At 40.0% G+C, this 6,175-nt stretch overlaps 1 pseudogene; it reads left to right on the plus strand.

The window, feature by feature from the left end:
- The first annotated feature begins 981 nt into the window (after nt 1-981).
- LOC149828570 (uncharacterized) lies at nt 982-3,417 on the plus strand (annotated as a pseudogene).
- The last annotated feature ends 2,758 nt before the right edge of the window (nt 3,418-6,175 follow it).

Genomic DNA, 6,175 nt, shown 5'->3' on the forward strand with positions numbered 1-6,175 from the left:
TGAGCCAGATTCGAGCATACCATCTTCTGTGGCTCAGTCCTCTACCCTAGTTTAGGAGCAAGATAGGAGTGAGCCTCCTCACAAAGAGGAGGACCCCAAATGTATATCCCCAAACCACCCTATCTCAAATCATTAGAATCTCCCGGTGTCAGAGGAAAGCAAAGCACGAAGGTCCAAGACATGCTTGAGATCTTCAAGCATGTGTAGATTAACCTACCTTTTCAAGATGCCATTCAGCAGGTGTCGGCTTATGCCAAATTTCTGAAGGAACTCTGTACCCAAAAGAGGAAATCTAGAGGAAAAGTTCCTACCAAGGTCCATCTGACTGAGCAGGTGAGTTTAGTGATTCAGCATCAGACTCTACCAAAGCTCAAGGACCCTGGAGCCCCGATTATTGCATGTACCATAGGAAACATTTAGATAGAACGCGCTTTGCTTGACCTTTAAGCAAGCGTGAACATTCTGTTTGGATATTTCTATGATTCATTTGGGCTAAGAGAAATGAGATCGACCCCGATTACACTTCAACTGGCAGATCGTTCTGTCAAGGTACCGAGAGGTGTTTTGGAAGACGTGCTAGTTAAAGTGGATGAGTTCTACTTTTCAGTCGATTTCATTATCCTTGATATGGAAGAAGTGGATAGCCAGCACCAGACTCCAATCATTCTGGGCAGACCATTCTTGGCGACTGCCAATGCATGTATCAATTGCAAAACCGGAGCTATGGACTTGTCATTCGGCAATAGAAAAGTCGGGTTGAACATTTTCAATGCCGCGATGGGTCCAGTGGGAGATATGGAGTGATTCCAGGTTGATATCGCACAGGATTTAGTGGAAGCACAACCAAAGTTGTACATGACAGAGAATTCCCTAGATTTGTATCATACAGGAGAGTATAGTTGTAGAGTTAGTGTAGATGTATCTATAGTTTCGTCAGGATTCCCTCCTTAGAGAGGAAACATTGAGCCTCTTCCACCACTTATGGAGACCCCAGCCAAATCCTCGATAAAATCTCCCCTGAAACATGAGTTGAAACCCTTACCGGATTCACTCAAGTATGCATATCTCGGAATTGATGAGACTCTGCCTGTGATTATCTCGTCACTGCTCACAAAGGAGCAAGAGTAGAGACTGCTTGACATTTTACGAGAGCACAAGGCAGCGATTGGCTGGGGGTTTGCCGATTTGAAAGGGATTGATCCTTCATTCTGCATACACAAGATTCATTGTGATGAAGAAGCAAAGCCGGTGTGCGACATGCAGAGAAGATTAAATCCCAACATGAAAGAAGTGGTGAAAAATGAGGTGGTTAAGTGGTTAGATGCTCGGATCATATACCCCATTTCTGATAGCTAGTGGGTCAGTCTGATTCAGGTGGTGCCGAAGAAATCTGGACTCACTATTATGAAGAATGAAAAGGGGGAAAGTATTCCGATGAGGACCACCACAGGGTGGCGAGTCTGTATTGATTACAGAAAACTGAATGTGGCAACACGAAAGGATCACTTCTTGCTGCCATTCATTGATCAGATTTTGGAAAGACTCGCAGGGCAGAGCTACTACTGTTTCTTGGACGGATATTTGGGTTATAATCAAGTAGTTGTCCATCCTGACGATCAAGGGAAGACCACATTTACCTGTCCTTATGGCACTTTCGCGTTCAGACGTATGCCGTTCGGGCTCTGCAATGCCCCGACAACATTTCAGAGGTGCATGTTAGCTATCTTCTCTGACATGGTGGATGATGTCATGGAAGTTTTTATCGATGATTTTTTGGTGTATGGCTCTTCATTTGAGGATTGCTTCTAGAAACTTACTCGAGTACTGAGTAGGTGTAGGAAGACAAACTTGGTTTTGAGTTGGGAAAAGATCCATTTTATGGTCCAGGAAGGGATTGTACTCAGACACATTGTATCCAAGAGAGGGATAGAGGTTGATAGAGCGAAGGTGGAATCTATTTCATGATTGACTCTATCTACCACTGTTAGGCAGGTTCGGTCATTCTTAGGGCATGCAGAATTTTACAGGCAGTTCATCAAGGATTTTAGCAAAATCTCTCGACCGCTTTGCTCATTATTGGAGCAGAATCAGCCCTTTGAGTTTAGTGATGATTGCATGAAGGCCTTTGAGATACTCAAAGATGCCTTGATTACTGCTCACATTTTGAGACCTCCGAATTGGACGCTTCCATTCGAGATTATGTGTGATGCTTCTGACTATGCGATGGGGGCTATTTTAGGACAAAGGATTGATAAGAAGCCCTATATGATATACTACGCGAGTAGAACTCTGTCCGATGCTCAAATGAATTATACAACGACAGAGAAGGAACTACTCGCAGTCGTATTCGCGTTGGATAAGTTTAGGTCCTATCTTCTCAGTTTGAAAGTGGTTGTCTATTCTGATCATGCTGCATTGAAGTACCTTCTTAGCAAGAAAGACACCAAACCGAGACTCATCCGATGGGTCCTGTTACTACAAGAGTTTGATCTCGAGATTCGAGATAAGAAGGGAAGCGAGAACGTAGTAGCAGACCATCTCTCTAGACTGATCATGGAGACCACTCAGAATCAGAGACCAATCAGTGATTCTTTCCCAGATGAGCAGATCATGGTAGTTAGAACATTGCAGTTACCCTGATTTGCAGATATTGTGAATTATCTGGTTTCGAGGTAGATCCTTGAGCATTGGAATAAGAATGAGCGAGAGCGATTCTTATCACAAGTGAGACAATATTATTAGGATGAGCCAGAATTGTTCAAATATTGTGCAGATCAGATCATCAAAAGATGCATCCCAGAGGAGGAGTATGAGTCCATCCTTAGTTTTTGTCATTCAGCCTGTGGAGGGCATTTTAGTAGTAGGAAGACAACTGCAAAGGTTTTGCAGTCTGGATTTTTTTGGCCCATACTCCACAGAGATGCGCATGAGTTCTGCAGAAGATGTATTCGTTGTTAGTAGACTAGGAACATGTCCAAGAGGGACATGATTCCCTTGCTCCCGATTTTGATTGTAGAGATTTTCGATGTGTGGGGCATAGATTTTATGGGCCCGTTTCTGCCATCATTCGGTAATCTGTATATCTTGGTGGTTGTCGATTATGTATTTAAATGGGTCGAGGTTGTGGAAACCAAGACCAATGATCATAGAGTGGTGCTTAAGTTCATTAAGCATAATATTTTCAGTCGTTTTGGTGTGTCACGCGCGATGATAAGTGGTGGTGGCAAGCATTTCAGGAATGTACAGATAGCTTCTCTTTTGAGAAGATATTATGTCAATCATCGATTCACCACTCCTTATCATCCGCAGACCAGTGGACAGATCGAGGTTTCTAATAGGGAAATAAAGCAGATTTTAGAAAAGACAGCTCGTCCGAACCGCAAGGATTGGTCCTAGCGCTTAGATGATGCACTTTGAGTATATAGGACTGCATTTAAAACTCCCATTGGCATGCCCCGTATCATCTTGTTTTTGGGAAAGCGTGCCACCTCCCTTTCGAGTTGGAGCACAGAGCATATTGGGCAATCAAGAAATTTAATTTTGACCTCACCCAGGCTGGCAAAGAGAGATCATTGCAGCTCACCAAGTTAGAAAAACTCAGGAATGATGCATATGAGAATGCCAAGTTATATAAAGCTCGCACTAAGGCCTTTCATAATAAGCACATTATCAGAAAAGTGTTTGAGCTGGATCAGAAAGTTTGGTTATTCAATTCTCGTTTACATCTATTCCTAGGAAAATTATGGTCAAGATGGGATGAACCTTACATTGTGAAAGAAGTATTTCCACATGGGGCAGTGACATTGTTTGATCCACAGACCGGAGGCACATTTAAGGTGAATGGGCAAAAACTGAAGCCCTACATTTCAGATTCCTTACAGGTTGGTTAGTGCGAGGTCTAAGATCTCACGAAGGAATAAGATTTGAGCAGAGGAATGTATCATATGTAGATAGTAGAATTAGTTTTGTTTTTTAGTTTAGCGTTTGCTTTTGTTCAGTTATTTTATTTCATATGAGCTTACATTTGTTTTGATTCATGCAGGTTTTATCTAATATTCAATGTGTGAGGATTAGTTACCAACTACAGGGCACAACTTTCAGAGCAGACCATTGACCAGATTAGCAGAAAAGTATGCATTCATATATGCATAGGGTGATGCAAGTCAAGTCAATCATCAACTTCACAGGCCCGACACATATCAAGTTGTATATATCCTTTCTCCCATATTTAGTTTATTGATCTTTAGTATGCATTTGCATTGCATGTTTACATATTTTGTATGCCACTAGGGACAGTGTCATTCAAGCATGGGGGGGTGGTTTAGATGCACACTAAATTTTTTTTTGCTAGGTAGCTAAAAACTCATAAAATTAGGTCATTGAGAACAAGTTCGTAGCATATATGAATGTTTTTGCATAATCTGACAATTTAGAAGTTTTTAAGCCCCATGTAAAAAAAAAATTTGATCTGATCCAAAAAAGAGTAGTTATTTATGAGAAAATTCAAAGAAAAGATAGTATTTGAATCTTAGAAAGTTTTGAATAACTTTAGTATAAGTATGCATAGTATGTTTTGTGGAAAAGCTAAGCAATGGAAAGATGTTTTGAAATATGAGCTTAAAGGAAAAGAGTTATGTTTAGTTGTTGATGTCTTCGCGATTCCTAGTAGTGGAACTCAGACACAAGTTGAAGTGTTTGAGTCTTTTGACAAAAAGGATAACGAAGGAGATCATCTTCTTGTCTAGTCAATATCTGTGGCCTATGTGGTTTGAGTAAGTAGAGTTTGAAGGGTGTTTTACATCTGGTGCCCTAAAGCCATCTGGTTTGGGAGCCACTGATTCAAAAGTTTGTTACATGAACTTTATAGAAAGCCTAAGAGATAGAGACATTGCACATGATGAGAAGAAGACTATACGTAAACTATTAAAATAGAAGGTCTAGTGACTCAAGCAATTAAGTCCGAGGGATACTCTGTATCTGGTGCCCTAAGGTCGTCTGGCCTGGGAGTCATTGGCCCAAAGCTCGCTATACGGGTCATGAAACTAGATATTTGAAATAGTGCTCAAGGGAGAAGAATGCTCAAGTGAGCGGAATTGAAAAATGGTGAAAATCGAAAATCAAAGAAAAGGAGTGAGCTTAATGAGAAAAATTCATTGCTTAGAAATAATTGTGAAATACTATGCAGAAAATATACAAGTGAGGATAAATGAGTGATAACATGATAATACTTGACTTTCTGAGAAAAATCATAGATAAGTACAAGTTTTGAAAAGTGAAAGAAAAATGTTTTTACTATGGTGGCATAAGAATTCTAAATTTGTTATGAGAGTGTACATTACATGAAATATTTGCTTAAACTGAACTCTTAATTGCCTAATATTTCTGAAAAATCATTCTTGCATGATATTGATGTTTGTGGGTAGCATCTCTGCAAACCCTCACGAGACCTTACTCGTCCACTGGGGTGACCCAGGGGTTTAAAAGGGCTTGTTGCATGAGCTAAATGCAACCGTGATTCCTACGAAAGTGAGTTAAAATTTTAATTGTTTAGTGCATATTTGTTTATTTTTCAATTTCATAACATAGTTAGTTGTTTGTTAAGGGACTAACAAACATTCAAGCATGGAGGTATTTGATGATGCATGAAATGCACATCATGTTATTAATATATTCATGCATTTTTAGGTGGTTTTAAGGTTTACAACCCATGATTGGATGCATTTTGACATAAAGGAGTCATGGTTCGAATTTCAATAAAATCGGAGTTAAATTGAGTGAGATATGACAATTTTAGTGTTTGGGCACGGATTTCAAGGAGATTCGAATCAAGATCTGACCCAAATATTCCATCTTGGGCCTTGGATCAGTGTTTAAAACCTCATAATCCATCTCAAACGTGACCCAAGATCCATTTAGAAAAAGTTTTCAGAAAACCCCTTCAAAAGAGGCGCATAGGAATAATTTTTATTATAAACATCTTTCTGAAAAGAGCCTAAAGTATAAAAACATGCTTTTTAAAAGCCCTAGACGTTTTTGCCTAGGGATTTGTGCCTCCTCATCTGAGTCTTGCTCCAGACACATTCTTCCCCAACCAGTCCACACCAACACCATTTTGTCTTTGGGTTTTGCATGAGATTCAAGCATTTTCCTTTTGTTATTCCTATTCTATTTCATA

This window comes from Nuphar pumila, chromosome 9, assembly GCF_984573655.1.
Source record: "Nuphar pumila chromosome 9, dmNupPumi1.hap1.1, whole genome shotgun sequence".
NCBI classification, from domain to species: Eukaryota; Viridiplantae; Streptophyta; class Magnoliopsida; order Nymphaeales; family Nymphaeaceae; genus Nuphar; species Nuphar pumila.